Source organism: Megalops cyprinoides, chromosome 3 (assembly GCF_013368585.1).
Source record: "Megalops cyprinoides isolate fMegCyp1 chromosome 3, fMegCyp1.pri, whole genome shotgun sequence".
Lineage (NCBI taxonomy): Eukaryota > Metazoa > Chordata > Actinopteri > Elopiformes > Megalopidae > Megalops > Megalops cyprinoides.
The window spans coordinates 26425445-26442461 of NC_050585.1; the positions used below are offsets into that span (position 1 = coordinate 26425445).

A 17017-nucleotide genomic window follows, 5' to 3' on the forward strand; every position below is an offset into this window, starting at 1 on the left:
TTTATTTGGGGAAAGTATTTCATAAAATTGTTTTTGTGTTGATAAATATCACAATTTTAATGTCTTATTTATGCATTCACATTATTTCAATAATTCTAATTTATTTCTAAGTCTAATTTATTTCTTATTTGTCTCAGAGAGATTTTGTTTTCTTTGTTTAATTCCACATATAATTTTCAGTTGATCCACCTCATTTTCGTTACACATTTCTTTCATTGTGTACTGACACAATATGGATTTTAGGACAAAGAAGCAAGATTAGTTGGTTGATCTGTTAGTTAATTTATCCATTTGGATCCACTGTGGAGAGAAGGAACAGGGAGATAGTGGATTACCTCTACCTGACGTGTGCCACATAATCCAAATTAATAGAGAGCCAGGGATTATGGGATTTAGAGATTTACAGATTCACTCTCACTACTGTCCATTAACAGTCGTCTCTCCACCGTGGTCCGAAATGCAGAGCCCTCAGCCACATAGCACTATACTGCAATGTTCTCTAGACTTATCAAGCCTTGTAGCGCTGAACAGTGTATTACATGTGTCAGTGGGATCCATTGTTTTCTTGCATTACAGCTCAGGTTAATGGGTTTAAAATACCTGGATGGGTACAGAGCGGACTCTAAACAACTGATGACAAAACTGTCAACTGCAAAACTCCATTGGGTGAAAAATGCACCACAACAAGAATAATATGTGCAAAAATGATATGCAAAAATAATATATGCTTGATTTTTAGCAAACTGTCTTCTGGATATTGTATAACTATTGTTGTAGCACATGTAAAAGTTGCATCACCTACAGTACTGAAGGTATTGCAAATATATACACTGTATGGACACAACAGCCCCCACAGAACAGTCTATTAGTGTTATAGAGTCTGGCAGGAACCCATCCTTTGACAGCCTTCTGCTGATAGAAGAAGGGACACTGTTTCCACAAATAATGAGGGAATAGAAAAGGCTGTATGCTGCCATGAATAGAAATAAATGTCTTTCCACAACTACATACCAACCAATGTTCCCCCTACCACTATCTAGCCCTGGTGGTCTGCAAGGCCAACATACAAAAAGCTCCTTCAGAGTGTCAGTACTTTTGAGGAAATGAATGTATTATGAGGAAATTAATGTATTGAATGTATTATTCTGTAAAAATGTATTATTCTGTTGTTTAAAATACTCCCACTTCCAATTGTTTCTCGGTGTCATTGTGATCATAGCAACCACATGTTTATCTATCCACAGATAAACACAACTAATCCCTCTTTTGTATCTTCTCATATAAGTTGTGCTGTCCACTCAAATGTCTCCCAGGATGTATTTTCAAACTTAAAAAAAGCTGCTTTTAGAACATTGATATATTTGTGTGTGAAATAACCACAAATTTACTTACCTGGACAAATGTCTTATCATTCATTTTGGCTGTGATACCAGGTTAGAAGTAATCTTATTCTAATAGTTTCTTGTCAGCAGGCATAGACTGAGAAATTCCGCCTTTTCAGCTCAATGAAAACATTCTGTCTCACAAGGCCCTATAGGACATGCAGTCTGAATGAAATTCATTATAGTTCAGACCCATTACAGCATCACCACCTTGTTACATTATATTTATGTGTAGGCAGGGAGATTAGTTACATAATTTACATGTTTTTCCGTGAACAACAGTTTATTATTCATTTTTTCTTTACCCCTCCCTTAAGACATATTGATACCCTGTTACAAATACTTTTTGTTATCCATTTAATTAGCTATATTCAGCAAAAGCAAATTAAAATGCTATAGGGTGATACAGCAGTGGACCACCTGGAATTCAAGCCTACAAAACAGGTTACAAATCTAGTTCCCTTCCCAATATATCAAGAAGACAACAAAAATTGTAATTCTCATAAAAGGAGATGCTAAGTGACTTTGCATGACTCTCATCACAGAAATGTAGTTTCTAAAATGCAGACGCACGTAATTTAGGAGAGAGGGTATTTCATGCAGAGGAGCTCATGATCTCAATATGCATAATTTCACAAGCCAGTGAGCTCCTTAGGCTGCAGGATATGTTCCTTTTGTGTCCTTCCAGTCTTACCTATGTCTCGTCACCGTTCTGTATTATCCACATTTAGCCATTCATCCAGAACATAGTTGTCTGGGGATTGCAAGTCAAGGTACTGATGTCAGATTTTCTTGCACACGTGTGGCTTAGGGGAACCAGGTAGTTAACATTCACTGGATGATTCTCGCTTTTAATTATCCAATCCAGGAGACAGATCACTGGAAGTTGTTTGAGCATCAAAAAACTACAGGGAACTTGTCAATTTGATATTCACAGTTTTGAGTTTTTGAGTCACAGTCTCTATTTTCAGACTATTATCACAGACATGGTACATATTAATCCATCATTTCTGGTTCTACTGCTTATATTGTATATACATAATAATCACTACTTTATTGCAATGCATCATTTATCAAAATGAGGTTGTTTTGTTTTGAACAAATTCCCCTAAACATTATTTTATTTACTAACTGTACAGTAGTAGACCACAGATTCTCCCGTCTGAAAAAACCTCTACAATGTATCCCTGTTATGTCATCTTAAATGCATACTATGATTGGTTTTCATTATAATCCAAATATGTTATGAGCAAAAGCAAAAGATATATTTCTCCATTATAGCATATGTAAATGCCACAATACACCTCTGAATTTCCCTTATCTTTCTCTCTTCTATTTTTCTACCCAGTTTTCCCACTGCAGGTAATGTTTATCAACTTCTTTTAAAAAGCTCACATACAATTTTTTCAATGTAAAAAAACTGTTTTTTTTCCTCATACACACCAAACACACACTAAACGTACATTAGCAATTAAACATACATTATTGTACAGCATTGCCACATGCTACAATAAGATTCACATCAGTCATTCAAAAATAACCACAGATGGATGGAATGGCCTGGGATGAAGTCAACACTCCAAGGGCCTAGGACCCCTTGTGAACAACGTGTCTGCGTGCCTCCTGCCTTTGTGGGTGATCTGTCTTCAGTGACAAAAGATGGATGTGCATGCACAAAGGCATGTTGCAGGATACCTTGTGAGAGAGAGAGGACTCCCCTGCCAGTGGAGATAATCCACAGCCACTGCGCTAGCACATGGCAGTCTCACAGGCATGGGAGAAAATGACACAGCAGCACGTGATTGGTCCTAAGCTCTAGCACACTGACATGCTCTGGAACCCAGGTGCACCATGTTATTCAGAGACATGTTAGGCGATTTAAGTCAGTGTCACAATATTGGGTGCTCCGTTAACATATTTTTCTCATTTTCCCACCAACAAAGGGCTGTTGAGAAATGACACACAGATTTTCCGGTCTCCTACTGGATAAAGGCCTAGAGTAAGTATCAGCACAGGTGTTTGGCTACGGCCCCCTGTGGAATCTGTGGGAGGCAGTAGCGCATCTAACGTACAACTTTGGGGGCAACACCAGGAAAGGCAGGCTTTGAGAGCATGGTCTGAGAGTCCGAACGCATCCTCAAGAATGGTGCTCTCTGAGATCTCACAGTAGATCAGTGGGTGCCAAAACTAGACATCATGTTTAGGATTGTACTTAACAGTGGGACTGGTGGAAGTAGTAATTATTTATTATTAATATGAGCTTGAAAAAAGACATTAAAATCATGAACCGGCATGTCATTAGGATTATTCCTCATGTGTGCCATTATTCTGTGAAAAAATGGATTTACCATACAATACATCATCATAAAAAATGTTTAATACAAAAAATTGGATTCAAAAAAGAACTCAACAGATGAATATATAGTTACATTATTCTGTCTCACCTTTACGTCATGTCACTACATATTCAGAGATCATTTAGGTCAACATACTGGCTACTACAGTTCATTTACTACACATTTAATGCACTATATTTTAAGAAATGTATCATTGTTTTTATAACATTATACATACAACTGCATGTAATCTTACACACAGTAAGCTATCCAGTATTCACAGAGCTACTAATCACACAGTTTTTAGATGCTTGCATATCATCATGGCAGTAGATTAAATACACTAAATTATTTGCTGACATCTGAAGGAAGGTAGCATTTGCTTCTTTCTCAAAGTGCACTGTGGTTAAATTGAATCTTGGTTGTTTTCTTGCTAATTTTGTCTACTTTTTCTAAATGGCCGTTCATTCGAGTATCCTTTAGGGACACCAAAGAGTTTCTGTAGCACTCTATCCAGTATATACATACACCCTAATTCCACCATGATAAGATGCATCAGTACAACAGGTACGTATACACAAGCACACCCTGCATTTGCAATTGTCTAGCAGGTGCTGTCACTCCTACCCTAAGTCCAGTGCATTTCAGTCCAATGTATTTCAAACCTCACAAATTTAGTACTGCCATGAAAATACACCATTTTATTCTATGTAAAAGTACCTGTAGAAGATAAAAAATAAATGGCAAGTGTGTAAGCCATATATATGTAACAGTTACTAAAATTTTTGTGGGAAAAAAAAGTATAAAGCTGATGGTTGCAGCCTCATACATTACAGTGAACCAGTAATGTGTACTCAGGCCTTACCCTACCCACACACCAGAACCTGATTTATCCATCACTTCCCAAATTTTTTGGAGCTTGCTAAACCTAGCCAATGGCACTTAAGCAATGATTCATACGATTTATGTAAAAATTACAGAACTATATGAAATTGTGTGTCATCTCAGCAATTCCATCCACTTTTGTGTTGAGTGAGACTGCAGAGAAGTCATCTTTTTCTCACCTCATTCAAAATAAGGGGGATCAGTGAATATAACTAATAAGCAATCATAAATGCCACTGCTGATTTTAAAATGATTGTCATCCACCACTGTCATTATGCAAAATGACACCTCTATTTTTTCATTTTTTTTTTTTTGGGGGGGGGGGGGGGGGGGGTGGCTTCACTCTAGTTTTCTAGCTTCCTAAATACTGCTCCATGGCTATGTTTCTGGAATACTCGCTACAGTAAGATGACACCATTTCTGTCAAGCCATTTCACTGAGAAGTAGAGAACATGTGCTCCTGCATCTCCCGGCTTGCCAGAACATCTTGTCCTCCTTTTTCTGTATACCGTCCCTACATTTACTTGAAGCGCAAATCTGGAGGAGGCTGAAAAAGGCAGAACGGTCACATTTCGCTGCTGCAGTGTAGCTGTGCCATATTCCTGGTCCCCATGCCAGGCACTCATCACCACTGGAACAGGGGTTAGCCCTGTCACAGGAGAAATCCATGCTGGGGCTCTGCTGTAACAATTTGCAGACCTCAGAGCACAATGCAGCATTGAATGCATTGCTCATTTGAAATACCAAGTGGCACATACAACAAAGGAAGAGACATTATTTGATGACCTTGCAGACAAGTACAAAGCCTTCAGCAGCTATTCTTGAATGTAATGTGGTAAAAAGGAGAGGACAGATTACTGAAATACTGTATGTTAAGAACAGATGAATTCCTGCAAAATTATGTATGGTTGGCATGCTGTTCCATTAAGAGTAACGATGAGCCTACACTGCGTCACCTGCATCCTTGTATCATGGAACGACAATGAGATCTACAGACAATGACCAAAATTAGTCAATGCTGTTAATACTGCTGTGCACCAGAACGGGAGCAAGAAAGGAACACTTCTCAGTAGGTTGCCAGACAATATGGACCACGGCTTGATAATCTAAAGACATAGGAACCATACCTCCACCCATGCTTGGAGTGAAAGTGTCATAGGTTCTTAAATTCACGACAATATTTAGCTACTGTATATGCCCAGGATTGGAAATACTTTGGCAGATGAACTCAGCATGGCCTTAGAGAACGACATCCCATGCAGTAATATGCCCATCGCCAAACAATCTCACAACTTTCTACCAATTCAGAATCGATTGCAATGCAGTTTTGGCACTGAAATCAGCAGCTTTGGCTTGGGAATCTTAATGGAGTGAAGAAGAAACAGAACAAAACGATAGGCTCTTAGCCATTCGTTTTTTAAAAGCCAAAGAAATCACTTCTAACTGATGTATACTGTATCCACACACTCACATACTGAGGAGAATCAAAGGCTGCTATTAAACCACTGTGCTGAACATCAATCTCTTGATCAGCAGCCAAGAATGATTATATGGCTATGCAGCAGTTATCTTAACAACCGCCCATTCTGTCAGCAAGAACATACATTTGAATACGTGTGTGTGTTCATTCCTCGTTTGCTTAATCCTCTTCCCCATATACAAATTTTGATTTAAACTATTTGCATGTATGCTGCTTTCACATAAACTACTTTTCAAAACTGGAAGAGCTCAACACAAAAATGTATATGCAAGAGCAGACGTGGGCTGTGTGATATCGCATTCCATGTCTCTCTAACATCTTAATTGTTGCAGATGCATTTTAGATTAGTGATTACACCTTACATATGCACTTTACATTACATCCAAATATTTTATTTGCATTTGCATGATTGACACATTTTTTCACAAATGTGTTTCCAAAAAACTCCCTTAACACTTGCGTTCCTAGCTTGTGTTTTCAATCTGCACTTGCCACGCCAAGGTACTGATGAATATGAATCACTCTAAACTGTGTCCATCTCACTTTCACAGCCAGTTACAGAGGATATCACTAGCAGAGTAGCATCTGTCATCCTATGTCAAGCAGTTAGTTAGCCATCTTTCAGCACAAGGTAAAAACTAAACTCAGCATCAAGTCCAAATAAAAAGCCTTTTACCGTTGATATTTTTTTTTCTCTTCCTACGTGTAATGGCTTTAGCTGGCCCTGCAGCTATGTTCCCAGGTACTCGCCCAGGTGATCTGATAATAACCTTCTTGTTGCAGAAAAGGAACACCAATATGGACAAGAAAGTTTGCTCTGACATCCCGCTGAACTCTACCACACAATGTGCAAAATACAGACGTTCAAATAAATAAGCGCAAACTGCCAGCTCTTATGATTCAAGTAACCCAGTGCAATGTCACACTACCTGTTAGGATTGGAGTTATAGCCATGATTATTCAGATAATCTGTTCAATTATACAGGACACAGACTAATGTTGCATATCAATTTCTTTCACTTGTTAACCTGTTTAAATTGCTGGATTATTACTGCTGTTGTTGAAGTAAAATACCCTGCCCAAGGCTAGAGTGGTGTGAAACCACAGCCCTCAGGACCAGGGTCCTGTACTACACAACTGTTCTTAGATTAGCATCCACTGTATGTCCAGTGTTATATGAATCCAGTGCATATGCAGATCAGAGGCAGAGGTGCATCATACTATTTTTAATATCTGACAGGAATATCACCATTTCATCATTAATCAGAGCAACACCCCAAAGATTAACACTTCTGCCTCGCAATGTGAGTTGCAATGCAGTCCAGCACGATGAACAATAATAATTAACGTCCACAGTGTAGTAGGTGCAGTGTATGTATATGTGGTGGGTGTCTATGCAGAATGCAGGTGCTGCAGCTATGACTTTCACTGCTATACTTACATGGTTCATTAACATTTTATTTTATTATCTTCTGAGGCAGCACTCATTGTTTAATTTAATTTTGGTGTGCTTCTCTTACTCCCTCCTGATGCTTTCAGGAATAAATAAAAAAAGAACGCTACATTGGACTATGAGTATTTACTTGTCTCTGAGTATTTCAGTGCATGCCAGGTTCTAGCAGCACACAATGAACCCAATACACCTGATGTAAACTAGACACTTACACAAAATATAACTTAAAAGAAGGTGTAATCTCAGAACTGAATGAATTAATAATATTGCTCATAAATCAATTTAAATAACATTTTCATGACATTAGCAGAACCAATCTCTTTTTCTCTCTGAAACCTGTGGAATACTCTCTTTATAGTTATTTACTGAAAATGTACATAACAAAATTATTTTGCATCACCGCCTATGATTACACTGGGATAAACAGTGTAATCATAGGTTTTGAAATTAATTGCTTGAAGAACTGCACTGTATAGCCTGAAGTGGGTCCACTGGAGGTCAGTAGTTTTCAAATGTGTTGTATAAATGTATAGCTCAAGCTCCTTCTGAGACAATGGACATGTCAAAGTGGACAAGATTTAATTTGACAAAGTTGTTCATTCTTTCATGGAACCATTCGTTGACAGGACTCTTGTAACACTTCTGAGTAAAATGTCTGAAGCTTTAGCGAACAAGTTCTATTTGCCTGCAGTCATTGTGATAAGTCTGGTGCTATTAACTCTGTGACATTCAACTCTGTTAGAATATGTCATATCTCTCATCAAGAACGCATTCAGTGCAGTAGTCTACTTTTGTTCCATAGTATTAGTCAACTAACAGTATTCATGTCTATACTACATTTATGTCACTACACATTTATTCTTTATGACTTAGCAAAACAGGTCATTCCACTCACCACTGAATCAATAGCACATCACTTAATCACAGGCCCTCAAAAAAGCAACTACTATTCATATTCCTCTTAAGGATGTAATTATAATCAATGCTGTGAATGGTACATACAGTGCACAATTAAGTAAACAAGAATTTGAGAGTTTTGTTGCATATACTTAAAGACAGAAGCCATTGATCACTTTGATAGTAACAAATATCTTACATGGACATGCACACGGAGGGTCAAACGTTAAGTCTGAATACACTGTATCAGATCTGTCAACTTCTCGTAAAACAGTATTGTAGCAGTGAGATGAGAGCTGGGATACCTTTGCCAGGACATTGACCCCTGCTGCCACTTAGCAAGCCCTCCAGGCACTCCACCAATTTACAAACAGTTTAGCAACATAGCCACTGGGAAGCTCATCACAAATTGCCTGGTATCAGGTGAGAGAATCACAATATGTAGGACAATGCATTTCTAATTGGTTGCTATGATTGAGATGAAATTACATAATAGCTTGTAGGCCAACATTAGCAACACATATACTATATACAGATACTATGATACTATGTATCTTAGCGCTCATAAAGAATGATTCAAGGAAAACAAAATCCATACAAATTTTTTTGATCAGACAGAACATTTTCTGGTCAGAGATTTTGGCTGCATATTTCATTATTTTACACATCTGACCCTCAGATGAGTAGTAGTATTCTTTGTGATTTCAGTTATTAGCAAGACCAGTGTACATGTAAGGCATCCAGGATTCTGTTGTTGAAGCAAAAAATGCCACTTTCCATAACATGTGGAGTTGATAGCCATGGGATTCAAATAACAACTCAGTAACAACATTGTGCACTTAACAGTGAATGTTAATCTATGTGTATGAAATTATTTTTCCACTCTATATTCATGGTCTTCAGTTGCTAATCAGTCTAATTCAAGAGCAATCCATAATTTATGTAAGTGCAGACTGTATTTGTAATGTGCAGGGTTAGAAAGTAGCAAGTTATTTCAACCATTGTTCAAATCATTGTTCATTTTTCAACATAAATGGGCTTACCACCAACCTTGCAATATTGATTTGTTTTAAATGAGAATCATAACACTTTGAAATGAAAACACAAAATGTCACTTATTCACATTTTTTAGCTCCTCTACAGGTTAAAGCCATTATCAGTCCCCTTTATCTTCTCTAGCATCTGCAGTGTTTCTTCAACAAAATGGTTTTAAGATTTGATACAGAAAAAAATACCACAAATAATATTATCAGGTGAAAGCACTGATTTTGTCTCAGCTCTACACTGTAATTTCAGCCTGTTCTTATTTGCAAGACTACTGATCTGAGGCAACTACTGAAGCAAACAGCATATTGCTCAGATTATTGTCATTGATCTAACTAATATATATTAATAAACATTATTAATACTGATGATAATAATACACTGAAATTTACTCAAATGAACTCAATGAATGTTATTAAAACATAGCATTCAGTGTTTTCCGCTATGGTATCAGACACAAGAAACCCTTTCCCAAATTCACTCCCTCAGCACTGGCAAAAATAATACCCTTAAAACTCATCCTTCTAAGGCCAAATGCAAAACCACAGAGACACAGAGACATTTCCCATCCTAGTGAGACGTTTGAGACACTAGCCAAACTGCACTTAATAAAAGTTCACATTTTGTCTTGATGGAAAACATACTGTAATAAAGTGCATGCGTTTCCTAATGGAATGAAACAATATGGTGAACTGCATTACAACAAAACTGAACATGTATGATTTTCATATCATATTCATGACAGAAAATCTTCCTGTATGCCAAGAAATACCAATATAAATTCATCAATTTCCACATGATATGCTTAAATTAAATCATCATTCAGAGTAATCCTTGTCAAAAGACACAGACTTCAATCCCACACACTTTTTGCATATGTATTTGATTCAAATCAACAATCACTCACTTTTCTACTAAACATGATTGTCTGTAATCAAAGTTCCACAAATCTTGTGTGCATTTCAGTTCATGAAACTTGTACCCTGAAAATATAAAATATAATATACTTAATGTGTTCATTATTTACACTGTTCCATGGTTTCAGGTTAGATTGTTGCCTAATGAAATGTACACTCTCCAATACAAATTTTGAATGTCTCTGTTTCCAATTTCACATCCTGCATTGTCTTATTTAAATGAACGAAGTCCCAACACGTAGCCGCTAGTCATTTGAATTCTGAGCAATAACTGCAGCAAGCTCAATGTATTCATATTAAAAAAGAGAGCTTGGGGTTGATTTGGGGTTCCAGGTGACATTCCAGTTAGAAAGAAGAGTTATCTACAGTCATTTCAGATGAAACCACTGCAATTTGACAGCTTACTGTGGAAGTCCAATGTTTTGCAGGGGGAGGCTGTTTCTACACGAAAGTAAAGGACCTCCTGCCTAAATCATATAATTTCAATTGTTTATTTTCTCACCTTGACTCATAATTGGGGTTGACAATCGTAGCTTGTCGGGAGGTAAACTTCACAACATTATAGAGAAAGAAATATGTTATTTCTTTCCCTATAATCAACAGAAACAGTCTTTTCTGTTGAGTCTGTTCTGTCAAAAATGAATGAAGCCATACAGGATGTCATAACCCTTAAATTAGCCTAAATCAATGCTACTGCCAAATACTAATGTATTGTGATCTATTGTGGTCATTTGTGTACATGAACACGAATAATTGCAATTAAGCTGAGTTCTTTGAAGGGAGTTGTAGAAGGGTTAATTTACGTTTAATACTAAGCGCTTCCGAACCAACCCCATAACTGATTGGCGTGTTTACGTGTCGTTTATTTGGCTCGGAAACAATCGAACCGCGCACTGAATTTATTTGCTGTTTTGTCACTTCCCTTTGCCACTAATAAAGATGGGTTGCAAAGCTGACACCGACAGTTACACTATAGTCGATTTCTACGTGCATCTGACACTTTACTGTATAAATTAATGTATGTGAGAACACCGTCACCGCGAGTCCGCACCACATGTAAGCGTGACATGATTCATGTGCGTCCTTCCGTTAGACACTACGGAAATTTTATTAGCCTGTTTTAGCGAAGCATCAAACATGGCAAATTACATCAACTGTGAAGTGCACGATCTGCGTTTTGTTACGTGGCATATAGGCTACTTTCCTCGGTGAAAATACGGTCATTTGCTAGATTTCGTCTTCAGTAAGGTCTTATAACTTTGTGTTTGATTACTCTCATTTACACCTGTCACGAGTAAACACACATCAAAGAGTACTGCATGAAAGAGCTTAAGATGACCTTTTCGGAAGAAACTAAAACATGCCGGGCTGCGTGTCCTTTTTTCTTTTGTTAAAATACTTTCCTAAGCATGTTAGTTAATGAAAAATATATTTCTAATCCAAATATTAACCATGTATGTAATACAAGAAAAAATAAAACTTTATGCACTCACCTGCAATTATGAATCCTTTATTAATAAGTCCGCCAATCGAGCTGCAATGCTGTGTGTTTTCGGCGAGGTATTTCCAGTTGTGAAATAGTTGCGCTTCAACGACAGAAACGGCTTGTCTCAGGCATTTTTCCCCGATTGTTTAAAACAATGTGGTGATTACACATTTAGTCTTTAAACTACAACAGCTACAGTACCATAGTTGTTTAAGGTAATAAATAATTATACGTAACTACTCTGACTACGCTCTACAGTGAATCTAAATGTTATGTAGCAGTGCCTATTCATGCCTTTGTTACTTCGGCATGCACTTGCATCATATTTCGTTTGAAGACATTCTGACTGCTCTTCAACTGATTTTGACGAATCAAAAAGCAACTTCCCGCTTTCCGAATTCCTCGACTCCTCGGCACAAGGGAGTTCTTCCTGCGCTCTGTCCTTCGTATTCTACACCTCCCCCTGTCTTGTATCATCCCAATAAGTCGCGTCGCTCATTTTGCTGAGTAAAAGCCCCACGTTTTACATTCAACGCTGGAATATGCTTCCGAAACTGATGCCAAGAGCTGCTTGAGTTCTCAGTCCCACGCTCCTCTGTACCGTGCGGTCATTAAGCGCGCAACCAAATCCGTCGGACGGAAGGAACGCAGGAAAGTACGCTGTTCTTCAGCACCAGCTCAAAGATTGTTGTAATATTTGAGAGTCATGCATACATTGGCATGTTTGCACTTTACAACACTTGAAAAAAAAAAATCAGGAAAGGCTTTGCAGCTTTCGCATAATTATATATACATATTTATTTATATTATAAAAACACACGCGCGCACGCACACACAAACCATGTCGCCTCCCTGCGGTGGGGAGAGAGGCAAAACAGTAAGCCAAATTACATGTTTGCTAAATAAACCATGTAATAGTTGGTAGGATTCGTTGGGGAACTTGAATACAACGTCCACAGTGCTTTGTCCTTGTTTGAATTTGCAAGTTAGTATCCTGCACACGGAAATATGTTGAGAATAGTTTGGTTCCTTAGAGGACTTCGGAAAAACTGCAAAATTTGAGATTTTTACAATGAGCAACTCTAGAATCTATATAGAATCTCTTTAGAATTGTGCGATGTAGTGCTGTGGGGTTTACTAATACTGGCTTAGTACCGCAATTGGCTTTAAATGCAGGTGTGTTTTACACCATGCTATCACTTTGAGTCTTGAATTTATGCAAGGGTGGATTTTTAATTTTTTTGCAATGTGTCATGCGTTTGGCAGTCACTGAAATTATAATGCTCCCTGGAGTCTTGTTAAGTATCTTTGACACGGGTAGCCCATATAGTCGCCTGTAGTATCTTTTTGGTGAAGTGTTATTAGAATTAATGTGGAACATGCTAAGACTGTTGAAATCTGTCCTCACCATTTATAGTTTATTTCCTATAGACAAAAACATGCAGAAAGTCCCCAGACAGATTTACAGCTGCATATATCACATTGCACACATTTATAGTATTGTTGGGAATTTCTTTGTTTTGTTTTGTTTTGTTTTGTTTCATCTTGTACATGCTGTAGAATTTTCATAAGTGGAAGCAGACTCAAGTCAAGTGCCCCTTGATAAGAAAAAAACCTTTGATAGTTTGAAAAACCTGCCAGATATTATGTTTGCCTATTAGCTTGATACTGGCCAGCTAAAGTGGCTTTAACCTTCATGACCAATACAGTACTGCAGCAAGTAACGTCAGGTAATGTATTGTGAGAATATGTTGCACTTGAGTGAAAGTAGTGAGTGCAGTCTATGAATCCTCTGATGCAGGTAGCCTAGCCTAGCTATATCATCATATTGTCGTTAAGTGTGAATATGGAAATTGTGTTTCAGAACAAATCATGTTAAGCTGGATAATTATTGTCCTCTGACTTTTTTGGCATTTTGTAATATAAACATATTTCCCAATGGTGTTATTTAAGCTAAACTTACCAGTGGTCAGACTGATGAACCTAGCTACTACATGAATGCTATGAAAAGTGTATTCTCATGTGCAGGTATTTGTTAAATACAAAATTAAATATTCTAGTTTTCATTTTTCTTTCATACAGATGTAAGGCTCTTCCTGTAAGGCTCATAAAAGGGATTTACCACAAAACAAGTATAATACTATTTTTATCTGGTACCTCTGGATTTTCATTGTGCGTACAAATTACATAATAGTGTTTGGGAATTTACCATTGTCTGCAAAAGTAAGCACCATAAGGTGATTAATGATTTAAATTACTGTTTGACAAGTTAACACACATTATAAATAGTACAATATAGTCCCTGCTTCAGCTTTCATAATCGCAGGCATGACATTACATCACATTACTTCAAAACCAAGCTGTACACAGATTTTGTGCCAGAATCCAAAAATAACCATGATAGCATGTTGCTATGCTGTCTTAATGAACTACTGTTAATTGAAGTATTAATCTGATATGAGTGACAGGAAATCCCAATAGGATAGGATCAGCAGTTTAATTACATCTGTACTTCATCTGAGCTCAATGAAGAATTAGACATAAACCAGTACAGCACCACCAAGGCCACAGCTGTGCAGGTCAGATTATGTCTAAACAATTTTTTCATTTAAAAACTATTTTAAATTCATGAAGTCTAAATCATTCAAATGTCAAAAATGTAATTTACACATAAACATGTCTTCAAAATGTCACAATATATTTTGAACAAGCCACTGAGTCAAATTAAAATGTTCGTAGCAGCAACAAGGACAATATTGAGAATGGAGACTGAGACTGAGGCAGATTCTCAAACCATGCGAGACAGAGGAGCAAAAGCATAGCTGTGAAAGGTCACATGAGAGTTACAGAATCACAGACGTTCCTTCATAGTACAAACTGTGGTTAAATGAAAGTAACAGAAAATGGTTCAGGAATCCATAGGGTGGTTGAATTTAATCATGGGTTTGCCATCAACTGATAGCTTTAGCCAAGCAATCCAAATAATAATCAGATGCAGTGCTCATTCATTTTCTAATACAATTATTTAATGGAAAAGACACAACTTATTTTCCTTTTACTCTATTCCAAACACATGTATCTACATGTCTGTTACAGGTAACAGAAAAAAAAATGTATCTATTGGACATGTTCCTCTGCTTAATTTTTAAAATGTTTTAATTAAATCTTAAGCACATTACATACAGTAAAGTTGTATTCTTCAGAAATAATTAATTTTATTCCAGAAACAACAAGAGGAACATGTGTTCATTCTACTGTAGAAAAGTCCTCCTCTGGCATGGACTACTCTGACAAGACACTTTCCGTGGTGTTGTATGAGGTTCTGGCACTTCTTGGGGGAATGTATTTTTATACATATTTAACAGTGGGGATGATGTTTTTGTAAGCTTCAAGTTTTTAAGGCAAACTGAAGTACAAGTAAGTGAAACAACCTCAGGTGACTCAATGTCTGCACACGCACACCCACACTTAAGTGAACAAAAGATCCCCTTCCGAAGCGCGCGGTCACCCGTCTCCACCGACACGGAGTCTCACACCGCGCACACACTCAACCAAAAAGAAAACAATTTTAAAACAAAACGGAGGCCGAGCCCCAACTCTACAGTTGGTTTGTCCAATAAGCTAAAGATTATCGATACCCGACACCACACAGAATGTAAACAACCCGTCGCTTGTTAGCTACTGGGAAGAGGGCTTGCTTGCTAGGCAAGTCCGTGGGTCTGGTGACACGATATGCGCTAGGCAAGAATTGATAAAAGCTAGCTAGCTAAAACACTCAGGCAAAACAGCAGCCAGCCATCCTAAAAATAAAAATAGGAAAAGCAGTTAAAACGAGTAGTATCTCGATGTAATCTTTTCTTAGCAGGTTCTCCCCACTTTGTGCAATATATAACATGCGGAGTAGAATATAACACTCAGGAGCATGTCCAAAATCTGACCATGAGAGACTTTACTTCCAACTGTCATTCTGATGTAGTATGGCAAATTCAAGAACACTTTTTTTTGTGGTTTGTTTTCAGAAAAGGTTTTTCCTTGTAATGTGGCTGTGAATACCATCTACATGCAGGTGACTTCTACATTTAATTTTTATTTCTACATCTGGATATCTTCAGCTGTTGCCTTTGCATTTGCAGTTGCCTCCTGATCCCTTTTTCTCACAGTCTGTGATGGCCAGATATACTTGTGTCCTCTTCCTGTCAGAGTGGAAGTAGCCTCTAATTTGTGACGGATTCAGTGAATTAAGTCAGATTCTGTGATCTTAGCCTTGACGACGCATGATCCTAATGAAATTCTTCTGTGTGCTATGTCTCCTTCTCCAGGGAAACTGGAAACCTTTGCAGGTCTCCATATGATTACAGAAGCTTCCACTGGACTTCCAAAAAGCAGTACATTGCCATGTATTTGTAGTTTTTTAAATTTGATTTTAGGATTTTACTTAAATTTACTGATATAAGCATATAGCTCAAGAGTAAAATCTGAGCTATATACTGTAGCAACCTCCAGAACATCACTCCAATGTCCTGTCTTGGGAGAACTTTTAGGAGCATTTCTCCCATTTCTATCATTTCTCCCATTGAGATTTCCAATGGGAGAACTTTTAGGAGCATTTCCTCACACTGTCATGGTTATTAGAAGCAAGACGAGCTTGTAACTAATCTATTGTTCAATGGCCTCTAGGGAAACATCATTTTTTTACAGGGCTGCAATCCCACACTAAGCATATGTGAGATGTTTCAAATGTTTAACTCTCCTCTGTATTGCCCAAGTACCAAGTATGAGCGACAGATACTGTCCCAGGGACCAGGGTAAATCTAGGTAAACCAGATTTTCTATGGGTTATCCATTTTTAAAAAACGCTTTTTTTGAGAATTCTTCTTAATCAGACACCAGCAAAACTACAATGCTGATGTGCACTTTGTATTGAGTTCACATCACCCCCTGAATTCCTCTGCTGCAATTATACCCCTATTAAGTCACTGCAAACAAAAATCACTGCACCAGCAATAGCAGATTACTTGCTTTGCACTGAGGATCCACAAAAGTCTTTATAATGTTACAAGTTGTGGAATTTCCTGATTCTCTTCTCAATTTTCACTCTTATTGTCAGTGAAAATTAGGATAAAGTGCTTATGGCAAC

General features: G+C 37.6%; 1 protein-coding gene across 1 annotated transcript in view; it reads right to left on the minus strand.

Moving 5' to 3' along the window:
• LOC118774916 (X-linked interleukin-1 receptor accessory protein-like 2) overlaps nt 1-12100 on the minus strand; it is a 147511-nt gene extending 135411 nt beyond the window's left edge. The window contains exon 1 of the mRNA XM_036524511.1: nt 11888-12100. The gene's annotated coding sequence lies outside the window, so the exon portion shown is untranslated. The remainder of the gene's footprint in view (nt 1-11887) is intronic.
• Nucleotides 12101-17017: the final 4917 nt, after the last annotated feature.